Source organism: Anopheles aquasalis, chromosome 3, assembly GCF_943734665.1.
Source record: "Anopheles aquasalis chromosome 3, idAnoAquaMG_Q_19, whole genome shotgun sequence".
Classification (NCBI taxonomy): Eukaryota; Metazoa; Arthropoda; class Insecta; order Diptera; family Culicidae; genus Anopheles; species Anopheles aquasalis.
The window spans coordinates 7,932,279-7,954,980 of NC_064878.1; the positions used below are offsets into that span (position 1 = coordinate 7,932,279).

General features: G+C 51.5%; 1 protein-coding gene across 6 annotated transcripts in view; it reads left to right on the forward strand.

Moving 5' to 3' along the window:
* The window catches only part of LOC126574553 (uncharacterized), a 299,268-nt gene that overhangs the window by 23,198 nt on the left and 253,368 nt on the right, over nt 1-22,702 (forward strand). For 2 of the 6 annotated variants that reach the window (XM_050234809.1, XM_050234814.1), the window contains exons 1-2: nt 8,212-8,313; nt 10,017-10,202. The gene's annotated coding sequence lies outside the window, so the exon portion shown is untranslated. The other 4 variants (XM_050234811.1, XM_050234810.1, XM_050234812.1 and 1 more) reach the window with 4 other exon arrangements.

The window sequence follows — 22,702 nt, forward strand, 5'->3', positions numbered from 1 at the left end:
GGGGATGCTGCTAAATTTTCGATTCCAAAAGCTAATGTCCCGGTGTCGTTCGCGCCGCTGCAATCAGCAGCCAGTCCGTGACACGTGCTGCGCTCTGCTCTCTCTCTCTCTCACTCTCTGTCGTGGTGCGAGTCGCGAATGCATAAATCCATCGTTTCGAAGCGTCAAAAGAAGGAGAAGAAGAGGTGGCATGTTCCGAGCACAGGAGGATTCGCGTACGAATGTTCCTTTCGATGCTTCGGTCGGGCGATGATTGCACAAGATAAGCGATTCACCTTGCTCTTCTTGGTGTCGCACCGGTTGGCAGGATAAATAGAACGTCACTTCTTAATTAACACCTTCCTTACCGGTGCTCGATCGATCAGCGGAGATCCCTCTGGTCTGTGTCTCGGTATTTTGTGCACCACCACCACCACCACCACTCAATGCCCAGGTGGGGAATTCATCTGGAATTGAAATCACGATTTCACAATCCACCTCTTCCAACTCTTCCTCCACGCCACCACCGGAGTGGGCCATCGAAGTGGGGGGAGTGGAAAACGGATTTATGGCGAACGGACCCGCCCGTGTGGTTGGCTTTTTGTTCGCTCGATGTTATTTGGAAAATGTCAAGCATGCCTTGCACGGCACGGTCCCTGCTGCGAGATCATGATCTTTGCCCTCTGCCACATATCCACGCACCGTAACGGTAGCAACAGTGGCAGGAGTGGCAATATCGATAACCGAAGTTGGATTTGATCTCCTCTCACGACTCTCGCGACTCGCAAATTGACTGGCAAAAAGGTCGGTGGCGTTACCATCGTCGTTGTCGCAATTTCGCAAATGACACGCACGCTAGGGGGAGGCGGGGGAACAAGGGAATGCATACAGGGGTTGCCACCATCGACCGCCATCATCCCGACCAATCATCGTCGATAAATATATTCCCGATTGGATTAAATTTATTTTGCCAATTCCACCGCGCTGCCCACTGAGAGATCGTCGGTGATCGTCGGTGATTGGGAAATTCGAAAAATGGCCTCATACCATCGCCGGGTTGTCAGGGGATGCACTTTTGGGGAATGCTTTTCTGAGTGAAAAGAGAGAGAAAGAGGCACTCTTTGGATTTTCGTTCCGTTTGCTGTTGTTGCTGCTGCTGCACTTCTCTTTAGAGTCCTTGGAGACTCTTGGAGAGCCTTCGGAATTCCCGATGCATTCGCATCATCATCATCATCAGAGTCGTCTTTTGATCCGTCGTGGCCTCAACAGAGCTGGCAGCCTTGCGTCACAGCAGCATCCGTTTTCCGATGCCGAAAAGACCTCTCAGACCCGTTCAATCATCAATCAGCGGACTGCTTGTGACTTCTGTGTCCCCTGAAACGGGCTCTCCGTTCTTATTTGGATATTTAGAGCAAGTGCTGCGCGTTTGAAGGAGCGTTTCCTTTCTTCTCCGATCGCCGAGGGTTTGAGTTCCTTTTTGGGGATTTCCTTATAACCCCAAAAAAAAAAATCGACAAAAAAGCCAACAAAATAAATGGAGTAAGTACCGATCCTTCGTCCTTGGACCAGAATCTGGCCGTGGGAGTGAATGAACAAGGACAAGGGGCAACCAAACGGCGGTATAGAAATAATAGATTTCAATTTATTTATTTCCATCCAATCCTCGCGTCTCGTCGCGGTCCTCGCGAACCATCCCGGACCTTCCCTTTCGCGGAAGGCACCCAGTCAACGAATCCTTTCAGCCTTGAAGCCACGGCCATCCGGGTGGAGATGCCGCCGTCACTGCTTTTGACGTACCTTCCTTCCAGAGTCCCTTTCTCCCCTTGACATTGTCCCATGGCGAGGCATTCGTAATCGATTTTCATCGAGCGTCCAGCGAGCGAGTGTTTTGCTTGTCGTCAGGCGCTGAAGAGAAGGAGAAGAGATATGGCTTGTTAGTCCCGAGTTGGAGTTGGATAGTCAACGTACGCGTGAACAACAGTGATCCAGCGCCAGGATACTGGACAACCGAACCGCGAAGAAGCGATGAACCCCTACAACAACGACTCCCCGTTTGGATTTTCTCGACTTCTTGCAAATTGCGTGAAAAGTGGAATTCCGTTTTCCACGAGAACAGCAAGAGAAGGAGAAGAAGAAAGTGGTGGTCGTGGGAACTCGTTGTCACTTGCAGCGTAACAGCCGCCGGATGATTGTGTGCGGTTCGGTGCAATCGACCGACCGACCACAAGAGATGTTGGGATATCATTTCGCTGCTTCGCTGCTCGCCGCGCACTGATTGTCCTCCTGGGTGGTCCAGGGTGGTCGGTCGTGGCGCTGAACGAAGAGAACGGAAAATGGAAGTGCCATCGAAATGGAAAGCTAATGGACACTGGAATGCTCCTTTGATAGACGGACCATTTTCTTTTTGCAATCGGTTTTGGTGCTTCTCCTGCCATTCGCTCCTTACCGAGAACTGTCCAGAGAATGCTGAGAGCAAGAGAGAGAGAGAGAGAGAGAGAGAGAGAGAGAGAGAGAGAGAGAGAGAGAGAGAGAGAGAGAGGGAGTTTTTGGAAAAAAAGGAATGGCGCAAGTTGGTTGAATGGTTGGCTGGAAGGTTTAAGAAAATCGAAAAACCATTTCACTTCAAACAGCAAGCAGCATTTAAATCTCGATTCCGTTTTGGCCAAAACCAATATCCAATACGGGTCGCTCAATCAAAATCGAAAGCAATCGGTGCTGCTGCTGCTGCTGCCAGTGGTCCTCTCCTCTTCTCTCGGCCCAAAAGTGGCCACCTTGGCCGATCAAATTAATCAGATCCGCGTGGGTCCGTGGGTCTAGGGGCCGGAAGGCAATAAAACTGTCAATAATAACGAATGCGGAAGGTGCGGAAATTAATCCTATAATTTGTACCTTCACACCAACCACTACCACCACCACCAACAGCAGCGCGTGATTTGGGGTTGGGTTACCCCTTTTCCGGATACGGCCTCGTTTGTCCGGGATTTCTTCGAACCAAAGCAAAGGACCAAACGGAGGATTCGCCCATTTCGGAGGAAACATCGTGACCCACGTGAGGCTCGAGGGACCGACAAAACGGGGCTTACGGGACGATTGCGTAACCGGAATGGGGCTGCGAGGCCATTGTCTTACGGGTCACGGTGGTCCCTTGGTCATGGAGGAATGAGGAGAACTGACGACCACATCGACCTTCCCGAGCGAATAGTCGGTTAAATGGAGTAAACGACCATCGATTCGAAGAGCGGTGGTTGACGGAGGTTGGGGACAGGACATTCGGAATCGTCCTCGTCCTTCGTCACCCCCTCGACGTTACGCTCGCCGTTTTGGGGCAGGGAATTATTTATACTAAATCAATTTGTCATTTTAAAACCTACACCCCCACTGGCACCCAAAGGTTCCTGGAGCTAGGGATGAAGCTGTAGGCCAGCACGCACACGCGCACGGAGAGAAGGGAAGGAGGGTGAAGGTCGTAAAGCTGTCCATAGACACAAGGATGCTGCCGAGCTGCCGGGGCCCATGCAACGTGTTGTTGGTTGAGGATGAAGAAGAAGATACCGAAACGAAGCAAGAGCAAAGCAAAATACCTCAAGAATGTCATAATACACGATCAGAATATTAATCGAATCATCAACCTCATCGTCATCATCATCATCATCATTGGTAGCGGCATTCCTGGAGCTTCTAACGGTTTGCCCTCTGCCCTGTCTGCTTTTTTTCATCGCTTTTCGCGACCACGGACACACCGAGGACGAGGTTTTGAAGCACGAGAAAATGAGAAGCTTAAGCGGTCTTCGCAGTACATTATGAGAGCCAACTGGGTGCGAGTGAGGTCGGGGGTGGGGAGGGGATGGGTAGGTGATGGGTGATGGGCTTATGCACGGCTTGTTTTCGACGCATATGGCGGCGATTTCTTCCATTACGACGACGACGACGACGACGGCGGCGCGTCGTTGTTTATATTCATTGTTTCCAATTTCCTCCACCATTCGGCCACCATTATCAGACCACCTCCCGGGGTTTGCCGGGGGCTCGCGCGCCAGGAATACAGATGCCAGTGATAGAGGGAGACGCATTTCACGATTCATTGTAGTAGCCATTGGTTATTGGGCCAGTGCACGGAATGCTTGGATTGATGGTTTTTTTTTTTGGTTTATTCAGTTTACTTGCTCAGTTGGGAAACTTTGTTCGAAACAAAAAAAAAAACCCCACACCCCGGGAACACGATAATGATTCTCTGAGCCGCCAAAATCCCGGAAAGGACATCCGGTGGCTTAACCTCAAAAATCGAAAATCAAGGAATGCGCGATGAAGGCTTTTGCTCCCTCGCTGCTGTGTCCTGTTGTTCCTTCTCTTCCGCAATCATCATTGCATTCCAGCGGACACCATCGCGGTCGCGCCTTCGATCAAAGAGTGAGGGGATGAAAGAAAAGGGCACTGGTGGAGGGGGGGGGGGGGATTCAAAGGAAAAACTCAAACAAAAAGTCTCCAGACCTTCTCCCGTCGAAGAGAGAGAGAGAGAGAGTGGCCGACAGACGTCCTTCACATCAGCAACGTCCGGGAATGGGCAAGAGGACAAGCAGGGAGGTTGGAAAAAGGTGGCCTCGCACACACTAGCACACACAATCCCCTTCCTCCCTCCCTGGCCGTGTAATGATTACGCAGCGAGTGAGAGTTCCTTCGCACTGCTGCTGGTTGGTGGCTGCTCATCTTCGCTGCGTCTTCGTTCGTCTTCGTCTCCAGGAAGGGAGTGAAGCAGGGAGCAGTAGGAGTCTGTGGAGTGCGCACGAGAGGGTGGTCGAATTTTTCCACATTCTGTTTGCAATGGAAAAATCGCTTTTCCGTCGTCGTCCTCGTCGTCGTCGTCGGCAAGGCTCGGCCACCAACACTTCCGTGCGAGCATCCTTCGCACACGCATACAGCGTGAGAAGCATGTGTTAAGGAGCAAGGTTCCAAGTTTCCTGACAAAGCCGAACCCGGGCCCGGTACGGTTTGTTGGATGGCCGAAGTGTGTTGGTCCGCGGCGGTTCCGTCACGAGGACACGCGAACGAAGGCGCGAAGTTCCGGTAGCGCACGAAGCGGAACCGGAAGCATTCGTTCGTTTCATAGCCTGCGCGTTGGTTTATGGGTGCTGGTTGAAAAGCTGGCTTGGGTTTGGGATGTGGATCCGTAGCGGCGGTGGAAGGGGATGGACAATGTGTTTCAGCATTTTTTGAAGCGTTACTTCCGTATCAAGTGCGACTCATGGAGCAGTCGTGGACTGATTAAAATGAAAAATTTAAATCTTTGAGCATTTGACAGCTATCCTACAGGTATATCACTGTCTTTGGTGTAATGTTTGCCCAGAATTTTCTAAAACAAACATAACCACGAATTATCCATCGAATTCTGTCATCTCGTGCTCTGCAGCTCATGCTGTCACCGATTGTCCAATCACTGGACCCTCCATGGCCATCAGTAGAACGGAACGCAATCCGCTGTCTCTCACTCTCCCCGACGTACCCACCGAAAGGAGATAATATAAACATGACGACAATGATGAAAATAGATGATAACGGTTTTTGGAAATAAAGATACGCGAACGGACACCGAGCGAAAAAGAGGAGCAACAACAGCAGCAGAGGGAACGAAACTCTCGATTCGATCTTCTGCTCCTGGCCTCTCCCAACCTCTCGAATTGCTGGCATTCTTTTTTTTTTGGGGGGGGGGGGGGCTTCCATTTTGAGCAGCATGACAAACATGACCATCAGCTGGTAATGGGGTCTGCTGATGCTGCTGCTGCTGCTGCTGCTGTTACTGCTGTCACTGGGACACCATTGAGCATGATTTGAATCTTTGATTACAATAACAACGTCAACGGCTATCGAACGCAAAGTCCGCCACGAGGATTGGGGGGAGAGGGAAGAAGATGCCCAAGCCCAGGTCCGCCGAGAGGGCGTTGGGGCCGAGGATTTTGTCGCGTTTGTTTATGGGAGGATTAAAAAATTGATAAAGGAATTAAGCGATAATGGAGAAGTACGATGGCGAGTAGTAGTAGTCTTGCGGATGTCTTCGCGTACTCTTAGGGTGCCGGCTTACCCACGGACCATCCAGTCATGTCCATCCACACGCAGACCAAAGACACCGTAGGGGATTTGCATTTCTTATCCTTCGGCGCGTGGCTCTGTCCGAGGCTGGCAGCTCCTAACAAATAGTTATGGGGGCCCCCGGATTCCAACTTCCAAGGACACCGGCGCGCTGCCCATGGTGAATTGGAATGTAGCGAAGGAAAGGAATGGAAAAACACGCGCCTGTGTGTCGAGGGTTCCTGTGCATATTGTAGCCAAAGACCCCGATGGGCAATGGATCCTAGAGCAAGCCGCCCAGTAATGGTGGCCATGGCACCGTGGCCATGGCGTGAAATTGAGGCCATAAAGTCGAAAATTGCGCTCCAGATCCGGCGACAAACGAAATCATCATCACTGGCATCAGGTCAGGTCAGGGCAGGTGCTGGAGGTGGTGATGATGGTGATACCCTGGTGGTATCGTGTCCGACGGAAGCGCTCGCCGCTTAAGGCTTCTCCATGGCTTCCTCCCCGGGCTGGGGTGCCTTGTGTTATCACCTTTCTTTTCGGTGAAGGCGTCTGATCATAATCGGCGCTAATTGTTGTTGGTTTGTTGGTGTGGCCGTTGTGCCATTCACCTCTTCGTCTGTGTCTGTGAATTTCTCCTACGACGCGACGCACCCCTTGAACGTTCCGGTTTTGGAGAGGCGCGCTCGTTATGATAATTGTCCGCCTCGTTCCCTCGCCCTCGGGTGGTTAGATGCTTTGCGATTGGTAAAGTCCACTAAACGGTTTCGTGCAACATGGAATGTGTTGTGTGTGCTTCTGCATTAATTTTTTTCTTGAAAAATTGAATTAATTCCCTTTCCTCTATTCTCATCTTCTCTCTTCTTCTCCAGAGTCCAATCGCTTCTGAGGTATCGCCAAAGGTTCATCTCGCTGCAACGGTAAGTCAGCAGTCGTTAAACAAACACCATTTTGCCACAAAACTAGAGCATAACTTTCAAACGTGACAACCAAGAGGTAACCCTGAGAGGTGGTGGCTGCTGGTGAAAGGCCCTTCAACATTGCTCGCTGAGAAGGGGTTTTGGGTTGCCCCGATGGACAGTTCCTTCCAATTCCCTAACCTGAAACTATGCTGACCGGTTGACCGCGATGACCGGCATATGTAGCAACAGCAAAAAAGCTGCAACCCCTCGAGTTCTCTCTATGAAATGAGGGGCCACTCGGTTGTCTGTTCACCTTTTGAGGCGTTTAACCGACAAAAAATGCGACATTTTTTAGACGAAATCTTCTACCTTAAGTATCAAAGTTGGTGATGAGCCACAGCCAACATTAGGGAAAACCCGATTTACTTCTTTTGATTTTTTTTCTCTAAATCGTTCCCGTATATTTATCTCGACGGTCATCATCTGCAACTAGTCCGGAACTTGTCCTTTGCCCTTCTTGTTCTTGTCTTTGTGTCTGGAACAGTTATACGCGACTGTAAGGTTATAAGATCTTCCAAATTTCTGGCACCGATCTGTCGCAGGATATCAATTTCCTCACAAATCAACTTCTCAACCAGCGCATTTCTTTCCATTTGAATCAAAAGACTCAGAAGACAAAAACTCGAAACCAATCCGCAACGAAGCGAAGACACTTCGTGCATTGTATTGTGTGCCGCGCTTCAGCCCAAAAGAATGCCGCAAGCATTATTCACAAATTATGCTCGATGCGATTTGATTCAAACCCGGCCCGGCACAAAGCACATAATCCCATTGGAAGGTGTCTTGGCTAAACCAGACCCTCGGAACGAAGTCGGCACTCGAACAGTTCGAGTTCGGCCACCGCTGTTTTCACGACGACCGCGGGAAAACCTCGGAATCACTCACCGAACCTCCCGGGGCCAACCGAGACGGAACCGTTCGTTTTCCACCTCGCAGCACGCCGCACCGTTGCGCTCCGAATGCTGCAGAAGGGTTGATGTTTGAGATACTCACGCAACTCACCGAAAGCCGGTCCGGAGCAGTCTCTCCCGGTCGGGGTCGGTCGGTCCCTCGTTGAATCATCCCTCGGTCGTCGGTTGTCGTCAACTTCGGTGGATCTCTTGGTGGTGGCAACATCGTTCGTGGAACTCGCGCAACCCTCGGTACGCGGTACTACGGTCGTGCGTCGGCCGCCATCGCGTTTTCAGTTTTCAAGCGACTACGATTAAAGGCGGAGGTCGCGTTTCGCTGTTTCGCATCCCCGCAGATCAATTTTTGCCGCTTATTGCTTATTAATGTAAGGCAGAGAAAGGCAGTGTGGTTGTGAGTGAGTGTGCAGGAAGTAAAAGTCCTCGATCCCGGTCCACGGATCCAGTTCCAGTCGACTAATTTGACGTAAAGCACACAGAGACACGTTACCTTCGCGGTGCAGTAGTAGTTCCGGTCGTGGATCTGGTTTGTTGGTCCCCGTTGAAGAAAGCGAAATCTGTTTCCCGCGTACCAGCTTCAGCTTCAGACCAAACGACAGTGGTCTTTAACTTCGGCTCGGCTCGAACTACGTCCGGGATCGGTTTGTGGTGTTGTTGTGTTGGGGATTTTATTTTATTTTTTCCCCCCCCCCGATGGCCAAAGTGTCGAATAGCCCCACGTAGCTGCAGAAGGTGCCACGGAAAGCGAAACGACTCCGGAAAATTAAACTCCGGTCCCCGGGGCGTCCGTCTAACGTGTGTGAATATGTGTGCGGCTGTGTGCGTCTCGAGATATCACGTTGTGACCGGCGGTTGGTGGTGTGTAACGCGCGCCATCTCGCGCTCGCGGTCGTCGCGGCGCTGTCTTGCGAACTCGAGCGCGGTTGTCGCGAGTGAAATACACTTAAAAGCAATTTAGAGATAGCGACACACAAGGGCCGGCCAGGCCCGGCACAACCCCCGGCACAGTGCCCGATATCAGCTCCCTCCCCATTCCGGTCTATCCGGTGTACGCAACGTTTGTGCGTGGTTCGCTGTGTGTTGTTCGCTGTTGTGTGTGGTTGTATTTGGTGGGAATCGAAAAATCGGAAGTCGCGGCGTCGTCGTCTTTTGGGTCGTCGTCGCTAAGATCGAAGAGGAAAGATATCGCCGACATCGAAATGGCGAAAAACTTGGATGGAAAACTGGCGTAGAGCATCAGCAGCGCGCACGGGAGAGAAGCAGAAGCGGCGTAGCGAACTGGACTGGAGAGTGTTTGTTGAAACACCTGGTGTCGATGCGTGGTGGTGTTGGGAAGAGAAACCGCGATCCGGAGCCGGTCTGTTATCGGTCTGTTTGCGTTGGCAACGGCAAAGTCAGTGGGCACCCAGGTTTTCGGAACTTCCTTTCGCAAGACGACAAATATTGTCTTCTTTGCGGTTTTGGTTTTCGAGCGCCAATAGCGTAAGGCTTCTTTGCGCTTCTCGAGGCCTCGATTTTGCGCCTATTGTTGTTGTTTTGTCAAGCAGGATTTCGTGATCACCTTCTGTAACGACAGACAGGATTGGTCTATTTAATAAACATGCAATACATTTCGGATACTGCTCCGTTGGAGTCATGCCGGTCCAATACCAATAGACTTCTCGAAATCCAATGCGATGCCCCACAGAGACACCTGGAGCTTTTTCTTAACTCTTCTAATGTGATGAATAGTGTTTGATCGGAATAAGCGAAAGCAGCCCTTTCCCAGGAACAAGCAACTTAATGAGTGTGAATCAGATGAGCTCTCTCGACTGTTCGAATGTTTCTTCTATTCCTTTTAAATCTTTACACATTCATTTCTTAAATTCTACTCCTTCTATCCGTCTCTGTGTGACGTTTTGTGACGGTTTGTTCCTTGTTTGTTTGGTTTTAAGTTCCGTTTGGTTTTTGGTTCCAATCATCACGTGTGTTCAGTTCAAATGTGTGCGTCTGCCGTGTGTATTGTGTGCCACATTCGTTCTTATCGAAATCCTTCTCCTTTCTTTCTCTCTCTCCCCGTAATGGCATAATGTTGTTATCGGTTGATTATTGCCACCTGCAGCGTATCAAAAAGTGTGAAAAAGTGTGAAGCCAAGTAGTAGTTGGTGTTTGAAGTTGAAGCGGTTTGTTGAAGCTACGCCGGGCAGTACCGCAAATCCCCGATCCCGCTACTAGCCTCCTCCCAAGCCGCAACAGCAGCAGCAGCAGCATAGTCATCGCCTCGCGCCCCAAAAGGCCAACCAGCAAGGTAGGTTTTTGCAAAGTAGCAAAAGTTCTCGGAGGGTATTAAGTGATGATCAGGGTTTCCGCGAGTGTGCGATCAGGTGTGTGTTGTCGCACCGTTCTTTCAAGGTTCTTTCAACACCCGGCATGCCCGGCACAGTGGACCGGTTCTATAAAGAAACGCCGAGGGCATGGTGCGAAGGTGGTGCTGTTGTGTATTTTATCTTTTGCTACGACGCATACACTCATAGCAAACCGGCATAAGTAACCCTAGTCGTGCACATGTGCTGCGTGCGGTGGGTGAGTGTCGAGGAGCCGGAACCGGTGTGGCCATCGCCTCGTCAACCGTCTCTGCGGCATAATAGGCATCTTCGGCGTTTCGGTGATAAATGTTTTGTTTGTCCAACAGACAACGGTGCTGCGGCCGTTGTGTTGGTGTGGTTGCTTACTTTACAAGAAGTAGGCGACGAAAAGGAAGATGAAGAAATCGGTCACCAACGGTAACCACACCGCGGTCGAAGTGAGGGCTCCGTGAGCGTGTATTCGTGAAACGCTTTACCGGGGAGGGGGAACCCTTCTAAGGTTTCATGCTCGGTCGGCTGCTGAGGTCGCGAGACTCCCAATAACGCGAGGCGATTCAATTCGAAACCTATTTCACAGTTTGGAAGCGCCGTTCACTGACGCCAACCGCGCCAAAGCACTGTTTGCTTCTCATTATGCTGACACGACGTGATGATGGAGTGCACGATCAGCTCGATCCGACGCGCCACACATAAATCAAGACCGCTAATCTGGCGGGATTCACGGGAGAACTCCCAGTTCAGGTGCTGCAATCGAGCGAAGAACGAAAGCGAAACTCCTTCACGGTGTTGGAGGAACACGTCTTCAGTGGAGAAGAGCGGTGGAGCTCTAGACCGAAGATGCGAGAAGATGCGCTTCTCTCTTTCTATGTCGCTTGTGGCTCTGTCTTGTGAATGTTGTTATGTTTTCTTTGTTTTCTGCTGTTCGCCAAAGATGGTGCGAGTGTGAGTTAGTGGTGGTGATGGTGACGGTGGTGGTTAGCATAGGAAGTGCGGTGATGCCGGTTTCCTCCCCAAACGGTGGCCTCGGTGAAGTGGAGACGGAATGAAAATGAAAACTGGAACAGGCAAAATGCAAAAAGAAACCGGGCCACCGGTGCCCACAGTTCCGCACGAAGAACGCGAGGCCTGACAACCCCATCTTTGGGCGTCACATTGTCCGGGTTGCTGTGACTTCGTTCTCAACATCAGACAGGGCGCTTTGTTAGTTATTTGAAGCGTTCTCAGTAGGTCGTAAGACAACCATTTTTTTTTTTCAAATTAATTCCTCTCCTGATCGGACTTAGTCTGGACTTAGAATTGGGATTTGGACTAAGAATTGAAGCTTCTTTCAAGATCATCAAGGGAACACAAGCTCTATGCAAATGACGCACAAAAAAGCCTATATCACGTCCAATTCTGATCTCAAATGGACCTTCCGCAGTATCATCTGTATTCTATTTCTGCTTTAGCTTACAAGCATCGTTGATTAAAAGATCTGTTTCTTTTTTTTCGCAAAAACAACCCCAACGTCAAACACTCGCAGCAGTGACAGACGGAAGGAAGGTTGTCCCGTTTTCCCTCCCCCCTGTCACGGTCCGTGTTGGATAAAATCCTGCGTCACACCGACCACGGACACATCGGTGGTTGGATTAAATTCGAAACTCACTCCGCATCGCTGCTGGCGGAAATGAACATTGACAGCGCAGCCCGTACGAGCGAAGGCGGCCATTGCGGACTTCATTTTTAGAAACACATCTGTACTGGGTTGCTTTGCTCTGTGTGATGTTGCTGCTGCCATTGCCAGTGCCAAAGCGGAGGTTTTGCTCCATATTTTGTAACGGCCACTGATGATGATGATGTAAATGATGCCGATCCGTGCTGGTACCGTACCGGACGGTCCTCAGTTCCCGCCCTGCCCCGTCCCTGGATTAGTGAGAAGCGCGTTCTAAGCGTGTTAATCTCACGAAACCGCTCCCTCTCTCTCTCTCTCTGTTCGACTCTGACCCACATTACACCCGTGGACCGACCGGGGAGGCTATTTTTGGGGCGGCATTTCATTCCCCGGAAAGGAAGTGAGACGGCGACGATCGCGCGACTGCGAACACGACGTTGCACACACGATTTCACGATCGGAAATCGATTTTCCTTCGGTGGAAATTCATTACACTAATTGACGGATCAGACGCAGGTGACAAACGAGCGAGCGAGCGCTCGCGTGCGTCACAGCATCCGTGGACTGTGTAAAAGTTTGTCTCCAGCAGCAGCAGCAGCAGCAGCAGCGTCATCATGTGGCCGTGGCTCGCGAGAGCCTACACACCAATCATCGCACCACAAACTTTCTTCGCAAGTCCGGCGTCAGGATTGATTATTCATCTGTTCCGCCATCGTCGCCCCACTGGCCACGGGCATCCATGGAACCGACTCGAAGTTACATCTCAATCTGTCACCGGTAATTTGGCTCCACACAACTAACTCCGCGCCACGGTCACCACGGGCCGAAGGTCAGCTTCGTCAGCCAGCCGTTTTTTTTTCTCCTGCACCCCAAAAGCAAAGTAGGCATTTGAAGGGGTCCCTCGGGTACGGGTTGGTGGATAACTTTTTCACCGGAGGCGGAGAACCGTGAAGGAAAAACCGTGATGATGTGCCGCTCGCTCACTCGCTGGCTGGCTGGCTGGCTGGCTGATTTCATTTTCCTTCGAATTTGTTCGAATTGATTGCGATTGCGAAAAGTTTTTGTACGCCCATTGCTGAGGGAGGGTGGCACGAAAGGGGTGTTTTGGGGGGTTGGGGGGAGGAAAGTTAGTCCTAATTGCTTCTCGGTTGTAGTTACCCGATCAGCCGAATGGAACGGGAACTGACACTGGAACCGGGCACTTGAGAATACTCTTTCGGTGAGGTGCGCGAACTGATTGCATTACAGAACCAGATGGAAAGAGAGAGAGGGAGAGGGAGGAAAAGAGTGCACAGAACTTATTAAATTTGGTCTTCGCAATTTGGTTGTGGCCTCAGTGGGTGTGTGTCTGTTGATGCAAACTTCTCGTTGCTCTTTTGCTGCCCTCTAATGAGCATAAGTTCCAGCAAAACAGCTTCGAGCGAGGAGCTTAAGTTCACGATTCGAGAGCAAAAACATTCAGCAATTCAGCTGTCATCTAGTAGCCGCATTGTTGCCCTTCCCGGATGGACTCCCTTTTTACCTGTTTTCTGTTGATGTTTCCGTCATTTTGTCCTTTTGCATTTTGAATCTGTTGCAGAACAGAAGGAAAGAAAATCAATAAAAAAAAATAGAGATGGGAGCATAATGAGAAGCCTCTCAACCAAGGGAGTGGCAGGAAGGAAGGTTGTAACCACGTTTTATGGATGCTCTGGAGCGCCTATGCTGCAGCATAACTCGCAGCATCTGCCGTAGCATAAAAAAGTGCCTTATCATCCTCACTAAATGCACCAGCGGAGAGCAAGAGAGAGACAGCGAGTGAATCAGATTCCCTAAAATAAGGTAAAAATAATCACTTTCTCTCCACCATCACCACCATCACCATCTCTTTCTCTGGCTGCCTGGCTGGCTAGCTAGCCATTAATCAAGTCCTGTGCTGCAGCAACAGCAGCAGTTGCCTTGGACGTTGTCGTTGTTGTATCTGTTTCGTTTCTTTTTTCGCGCACGACTCGCGGAGTTGGAGGAGTATCTGTCGCGCGTCGTTCGTTATTTTTGCATTGCACATTCTCGCTTCTCTTTGTCTCTCTCTCTGTCTGTCTGTCTGTCTGTCCGGCCATCGCGAGGGGTCTAGAGGGCACTGGGAGGCTCCTGATGCTGATGCTACCACCGCCATCGCGCCCCGTCCCCCAAAATGCGGAAATTTATTCGCGAAAACCGGCGAACGGCAAAACTGTGGAAGGATACAACAGCAAACAGAAGAGCTGGATGCTGGAGCAGACCCCCTTCGTTTCGTTTTTGGGTCCAAAAAATTGGCCAAAAATCTCGAAACGAAGAGGATGAGGAAGAGGAAGAAGCAGAAGCCGGCTCGAACCGAAGAAGAAGCACTAAAAACTCCAGAAAAAGGGTTTCTCTGGCTGGCGACGACCGGCTCTTCGTGGAGGGATTGTGCTGGCGATGCTGCTAGTGCTGCGGTGTGCAGCTTTTGCAAATCGAGAGGATCTTCCCTCTGGCGAAAAGGAACAACACCGGTCAAACCGGTTCCCTCGGTTTCGGTTTATGTGTTTGTTGGTTCGTTCGTTGTCGCTGCTCTCGTTTTGCGCGCGCGCGCCGGCTTCTTCCTATGCGTGTTATGCTTCTTATGTTAGTTACATGCGCGCCTTGTTGCGCCAAAGAAAAGAGAACAAAAAAAAACGCACACACATCGCTCATCGAAGAGAGCTTCATTTTCTTTTTCTGCTCCTTTTTTCACACATTTTCGGGATAAATTCTGACGATTGCAGTGTTCGTGAAGCTCAGCACCGTCGAATCCTTGCTCGGATTGGAGCCCGAGAATTAACATCACAGCTTATCACAAAACGGGGGAGATTGCGTTGCTGTTTGAATTAAGATAAGATCGCGAGCCCCACGCCGCATTATCAGTTCACGTCCGCGCCGACGGTTGCTCCAGAAGAGAGATAAGAAATTGCACCCGGACTGCCTCCCTTTCTCTCTCTCACTCTCTGTTCCTGTGAGTCACGTGCACATTTTCACCCTTCGTTTGCAACACTAAAAAAAGAAACACATTTTCTGGATCGCGATCGTCTTGCGTCCGTTCCGAATCCGTTTATCATTGGCAGCAGATCGCGCACACCTGATGATCACCTGAGCGGGTGTTGGTGTTGGTGAGAAGAGCCAGAGCCGCCGTCTGCCGGAACGCATTGAGGCGTGAGGCTAAAAATGCACATAATAATCCGTCCATTTTTCGTTCAAATTTCGAACACCACCATCCCCCCTCTCTCTCTCTCTGCGCCTCCCCACCTAAGCACATTACGGTGTGTGCCGGTGGCGTGCGTCATCATAATCCGTTTTGCTTCGCTGAGGATCCAACTGCAATTCCTGTTTTCTTTTTCGTCTTCCATCTCCTTCAAATTAATTCCGCTTTTCGAGCTCCCCGTTGCGTTCCGTTTTTTCCCCTGCCATTTCCGATCTCAACGCTGCTTTCTCAAACCCCCCCAGCACCCGGTCACCGCATTTTTTTTTTTTGAGGAGGCGCGAGGTGTCTCTTGGTGGCGACATTTTCATCGAGCCGAGTCCGGTGTGTGGGATCGAGATCGTCTCGCCTTCGAGAAAACTGCATCCAACCGGACCAGACGGTTACTGATGGCTTTCACCACCACCACTAACCAGCGAGTTTGGCGACGATCAACTGGCGGTGGCACGTGGCTCGCGCGCTCGATCAAACAACGAGATCGAGCCCCGTGGACCGGTTGCTTCCTGCGCCCACATTAGCGCCCCGGATTCATAAGTGATTTTTTCGGTCGGGGAGGGAGTGCAATCCGCGAAACATCCAGTCACAGTGGTGCCCTGCTGCAACTTGCGGTGCGAGTTGTGTGCGTGCGTCGTGACTCTCGAATCTCCATCACCACCCCCGAGGTGCGGGTGAAAGATAAATAAATCGGCATCCAAACGCTAGTCGCTGCCATTGGTTGGTTGCTGTAGTGGTGAGATATGCGTGTCCAGCTTCAACGCACACAAAAACACGCTTCGACGACGATGAAGGGGTTGCGAGACGTCGTCGTCGTCGTCGTCGTCGTCGCCGTTGAAAGGGGTGGCGGCGAACAACCCCCCAAAGAAATGTGTTTGCTTTGCTGGTGGTGGTGGTGGTGGCCGCAGCGTAGATATTGAGTTTCGCTCGCCACCTCGACGACGATAAGGGGCTCCGGTGGTGGTGCTGCTGCTGCTGCGTGAATCAAACATGTGTTCACACCCTACGACGCGCTGGAATTGGAATTTGAATGTTTCTTTGCACCTCCGGCACCCCCTTGGACCCCTTGAGGCGCCACCAACGAACCGTGTACTGCATTACACGCATACCAACTTCGGGATTGTGCGCAAAGGGGCGCACGCGCCCGCGCGCGCTCGCGATCTTCTCAACCCGAGGAACCGCGATCTCCTCCTCACTGCACGATACACTCGCCACAACATTTTGCTCCCGTTTTGTGGCGAGATGTTGTCATCATCCGTCGCGGGGTGCGCAGCGGCTGTGTGCTTTTTGGTGTCGCTAAATTTAGCCCTTGGAACCGAGAAGAACCGGCACGACGGTACACGGTGCGCGACCACACTGATCGCACCGGACAGCAGCAAGATCGGACAGCGGCTGGTCGGTGGTGTGTGCGCCAGCGTGTTGGGTTTTTATTTTTAAATTAATATAACCTCCAAAACGTGGTTCATGGGGCCGTGCTTCTGTGTGCCGCGTGCGACCAGCAGCATCATGGCGGTGGAACTCCTACGCGCGAACCCCGAAAAAGAAAACTCTCCCCTCACTTCCCGAACGGGGATCCGTGTGGTCAGAGTGAGCTTCTTCTTCTTCTTCTGGTTGTGCTGCTTGCTGGTGCAATCCTCCTCCTCCTTCTCAGCATCCCGAGATCTGAGGATCGTGATCTAATTCGGCAACGTGTTCGGACTTGCTACGAATCTTTGACTCTATCTGGTGTCGAGTCTCGCTGCTGCCGTTGGTGATGTACTTTCGATTTTTGTTCGCTCGCAGATGAGTCACGCAGTTGCGGGTCGTGTAGATGGTCCCTCATTTATGTTATTAACCGCATTGTGTGGATGGCATGCACAACATAAGCGCCCACAGTATTAGATAATCCGCGCGCACGCCTAAAGAAGCTTCATTATGAGACCCTTGATTGGCCGATTGGCAGATGTGGAGATGTTTGTGAAGAAAATAATTGGATATTGTACCGTGCCATTGATGGAGGCTTCGTCTGGCGGTAAAAAGGAAAAAAAAAGGTCCGAAGGGGCCCCGAGAGACGGTCACCTAGCCCACGGTACACGGTACCTTTCGCTTACCGTCTTCCACCTCTACCTCTGCTCGCGCTCGATCGCGCTTTGAAAGTTGAAGTTGACTTTCCACGCCAAAAGTGGGCGCCTTCGGAGAAGTTTCACTCCATAATGGGAGCACTCGTTGATCGTCGGTGGCTGCTTCACGTGGCGGCCTATTGCGTGAGTGAGCGCCCAGGGCCAGAGAGGAGCTGTGGTTGCAAATCTGGCTCTAGATCAGGTTTTGTGTGAGCGCGATCGCACGATCGTCCAACCTGCTACTCCTGTGGTGTATTCCGGAAGGGATTAGATGACGACGTTGGAACGTTGCGCCCCTTTTTTCCACTTGTTCTGGCCATGATTTGGTCCTTGTGCGCCGTGCGAGGCCATTATTTGTCACTTTTTCGGTGTAGTCTTCCGGGCGGCGCAAGTTGATCTCCGCGAGTTGCATTCACCACCGTGCGGCTTTTGGGTCCCGGGCTGGTGTTTCGCTGACATTTCCACCCACGCCGACACACCAAACTGCTAAGGCCATACGGCTAATGGATGCCGGTGCTGTGGCTGTGGCGAAGCAGTTAATCACTTTGTCATGGCCCCAGCTCAAGACCTGCTGTACGGCGCTACAGCCACTGAGGTGATCATGACAGAGAGAGAGAGAGGGGAGGAAATGCCGGTAAAAGAAGGGGACTGGAAGGGCAGAGGGGGAAGGGAGGTCACCGCTAGCTTCTGGAACACGACGGTTGTTGGACACGGTTGGCTGGCTGCGCGTACCTCGTAGTCGTAGTCGTGGTTGTCGTCGTCGTCGCTGACTGGAAAGGCCGCGGTCCCTTCTCTTCCCATTCCCACCACCACCCCCTGTTGTATCCAGTTTTCAATTCGTGGCACGAAATCAGTGGAGCGACCCTCCGCCGAATGTACCGTTCGTCACCCATAAAACACCCCCCCTCCCTGGGCAGCCAGTGGGTTGTACTCCGGTTCTTCGGTTCGGTTCAGGTTGTGTTGGGTCTGTTTTCTTTATCCGCTTGAAATCCATCCAGCCGTTGCGTTTTTTCGCCTTCTTCACCGTCAACGTGGTCTACTGGCGAGGTTTTAAAGGTTTATTTTTTTGGTTTTTCGGGCGGTTGACGCGGGGGTTCGATGATGATTTCCTGTTTTACCGGTGTGGTCCCCTCGCGGCCCGGCGCATGCAATCCGGTTTTTCTGCGCTCGCCCCCCCTTTTAATGCGGTTGCCCTTTTTTGGTGAAGGATTGACGCACCACCGAACCGGCCAGGGTATGGGCCAGCTTGGCGATACATAAAATAGATGACGAAAGGTTCACCAATCGGCAGTTCTGTATGGCAGGTTTTTTGGGGCATTGTTTTGGCCACAGATAATTGGCACTTTGACCGGCCTGGCAAGCGCCATATTCGCTGGCTGTCAGTGTCAGGCTCCTCGGCAACAACATCGGACCTTTCGTTACCGCTACATAATCGCTTGATCGCTTGCACTCCACCTCACTGTGCGGAGCGGTATGAAAAGAGAAATTCACACCGAGGGAAAAGGGAAAGTAGTAGCGTCACACGGTGTTGTGCACGGTGTCAGTAAGGGAAAAGGTAGAACAACGAAAACGAGATGATCGCTCGCTCGTTCGCTCGCCCCAAAAACATCACCAGTGGGGGGGGCGGGAAGCACCCTTTTGTATTGATGAAAAGGTATCTAACTACAACGTAAATGGGCATGAAAAAAGTGGAGATGGAAGCTTAAAAGTGAGAGTCATCGGAATTCTTTCGCTGACCGGGGCCACCATCGTCACAAAAGCGGTAGCCCGGAAATGGTTAACCAGAAACGGTGAAAAGAGTGGAAAGCGAAAGTTCTAACCACACGTTTGGTGCGTTTGGTGACATTCTGCCGTTGCTGAAATTGGCCGGTTAACGGTTGGGTAATTTCCAAAATTAACGATCCCATCAGTAAACAGCTGATTAAATAATCAAACCCAGGTGGTAATGATAAGTAAATGATCTTCACTGGGGCGTGTATGTGCGATGCCAATTGGGGTTCAATTACAACCATTCATTGGCTCGCATCGCGTCTGGCGATCTCTCGAAGGCGATTAAGCAATAAACCAAACAGAAACATCTCTGGTGAGATTTCAATCAATCCTCCACCCAAAAAAGGTGTTAAGTTGAAGCATTTCCCCCCCCCCCTCCCACACAGTTCCTCTTTCCATTTTCAGCCATTTTCAAAGAGCACGATAATTGGCCTTCAGTTGCATGTAGCATACAGCACGCCAATCACGAGATCGTGCGGTGGTGCCGATGGAAATGGCAATGCCTCCCACCTTCTTCTCCCCGCTCTATACTTTCGATTCTCCGAAAAAAGGTACCGAGCGAACGCGCGGATTATTGGTTAACAATTAATGAGTATTTGATTACCGGCCAATTACATCATTCCACCGGCCCCGTCCGTCCGGGTGGTCATTCGTTCGCGTTGCAAAATGGCTCCAGTGGTCCCCTGCCCCTTGGAGGAAAAGGAAAAAGCGAGAAGACTTTTCGTGGGGGGCTCTCGTTTCCGCGTTCTCTTTTGTGGTATTTCGATGCACCAATCCGAGCGTCGTCGTCGAGATGACTACCGTGGCCGGCCTATCAATTCGCCATTTCCGGTAGATTGAGTATGGCGGTGATGATGATACCGGTTGGAAGGGGAGGGGGGATGGGCCGAAAAATTGTGAATCATTTGCATCTCGCCCGAACGTGTTTTATGTGGTTCACTCTGCTTTCGTTGCTCGCGATAAAGGAAATGGAGCAGAGCGGAGGTAGCCATTTATGAAAATGCGTCGTCCACGAGGATTTCGGTGAGTAGCTTCCTTTCCTGTGGCCATCACACTTTCTTCCCCTCCGACCTTACCTCTCCTACGCACTCTTTTGAAAGTGGCCATTTTGGTTGGTCACCGAGGTATCGCCTATTAATTGATTGACGTTTTCGTCGAATATTGATGGCTGCCGACACTGTGGCGGTGGTGATCGATATAAAGTACGTCTCTCGCTCTTTCTTTCCCTCTACTTCTCTCTCGCAACACTCGCTGGCTGTGTATGAAATCAGAGTAGGCGCTGGCGCTTAACTGTCATGACTAATTGACATGAGCTTTCAGCGCGAGCTGCATCGCCATTTGTGCTCCCTCCCTTCCTGTCTCTTTCGCCTCCTCTACCACGGAAGGATTATGGCCACGCTCACGAGAGTCGAGCTCGCAATTTCGGCCAACTACACCGCGCCCACCCATCGCGATGTCCGAAACGAGTCAAAGTTTCAGGACCCCAGCTGCCTGCCCTTCTGACCCTCGTGTCCCCTCACCCAGGAGCCCATAAAAATATGCTCTTCATACATCCCTAATGAAAACATTATGCCACTAATTAAACTTCAACACTTTCGCTGTTTTGCACTTTCGACCCCGACGCACACATACACCGGCACACACGCTCTCCAGTGGTGACCGATGTTTTTCGGTTCGACACCGACGAGCGGACGGGCGGACGGCTTAAATGGTCTAGGCCACTTTCTCGGTCAACCTCCAGTTTTGGAGAAGACCACCACCACCACCACCACCACCACCACCAAGACCACACCAGCTGGCGCTTGATGCCTGCCCACAGCTTCTGGCCACAGCTGGCCGACAAGAAAGCTGAGCTTAAGGCCATCCTCGGGTCCTCTGGTGGCCGGGTGTGTGCTCTGTGCTGGTCCTGGTTGCAATTTGGTCCGGCTTTGCGTCATCCGTGGCGGCGCCTATGCCCCCCCCCCCCCCTATGCTAATAACGGTCTGATCCGCTGATCCTCCCTCCCATCTCTGGCTCGTGATGTCCTGGCAGGATGATGCGGAAGGTAGGTTATGGAAAGGAATTTAATTTTTTTTTCGTAGAAAAATGAAAAAGATATACTCTCTCTCTGCTGCTGCTGCTGCTGCTGCTGTGGTGGCATCCAGGAGTCCGGACCAGACCGGACCGCCAGCCCAGCAAAAGAGGGATCTTAGCCTGCGATGTTTGGAAGGATGATGCATGTTTGCGGAAAATATATTTTCAGTCCAGTCGGCAAAGCTGGCCTGTTTGTATCCTTTTGGCCCCTGCTTTGGGGTGTCTGGATGCTGGACTTGTGGTTTCCTGTCCTTTGGGGGATGTTGCTGTGCCAGAGACCACAAGAGAGAAGTGTTCCTCTGCTAAGCCTACTGTGTGGCGTTTACCGAGTATGGCGAGGCCTGCTGCGATGGACATGAAGAAGAGCGCGAAGCCGTGTCATGGAGTGTCATGTGACGTCACAGTACAAGTCTAAAGCGGATCAAGCGTTTTAGAAACAGAGAGAAGAGTCTCTTCCAGGGGTTCAGCATGTGAAATGATTGAAAAATTGTGCAAAAGACGAAAATCTGGAAGTTCCGACGAGAAGCACGCACGAGGAAACCTCCCGCGACGAGTGGCCCCTGGAACGCCCTGTCGATTTGTGTGGAGTATTTCCTTCTTTTTGCCATTTGGCCATTTGTTTGGCCCGGCAGTTCCATGAGTTGCAATACGATGGTGGGGAAGGAGTCGAGGGGTGTTTGACGAGACGAAACCAGAAGCAGGAGCAACGCACGCACGCAATCCATCAGCCACTGCTGACACAAACTCCGTTCGGACGACCTTTTCCGTCTCGTCTCGGATACTCGAGCTGTTTGGAGAGGCGAAGCGAGAGGTGGCACTTATCCTCTTCCCCCACCACCTGATCGATTTACGTACCACTGCATACGTCACTCCTGGAGAGGGTTTTGAGAGGGTGTTCTCGATGAAAATTTGCATGAGTCAACAACGGCCGGGAGTGCGCCCGGCTTTACGCCCCGGAGACCGAAACCGAGGACGTCTCGTGGCGCGCCCTTTTTTGGAAAAAAACATTATCCCGGCAATCAACGGCACCGGTATCGCCTCGAGGTCTTTTCCAGGCTGCGAGCTTGATGCAAAAGGGGTTCAGTTCACTCAAGGATTCGCACACACTCGCTTGATGCGCGTAGTCGTTGACTGAAGGAGTGAAGTGTTGTGTGAGCACTTCCTGAAGTCCCTGAATGGCCTTGGCAGGGTCATCGACGTACCCTCCCCCCGGGGCCATTGTTTCACAATCACACTTCTTCCCGGGGGCATCCGAGGTTAGTCCAGGGTGGTTGGCTGCACTCATTACCCACACCCTACGCCAGGAGCAGCAAAATCGGGACTCGCTATGGAGTCCGGAACTCTTTCAATGTTTGTCCAACCCTGCCAACGCTTGGAACACGCCCTATCGCGGGACTTTCTGCGAAAAAAGGTCCCGTACACGTCGTTAAGCAAGTATAATCTCTCTCTCACTCGCTCGTGGTAGGATAAACCATGTCTTGAGGTCCCTAGAATGCCATGGGACAGCCCATACAGGGCTAGGTCCCTAACTGGCGCCCCCTTTTCTTCGTCTGGACCTGGTCGACGCGCAACTAGGGGTGCCATGTTGTCTCCGGGATTTGGCTACGAAAACAAAATCAAACCAC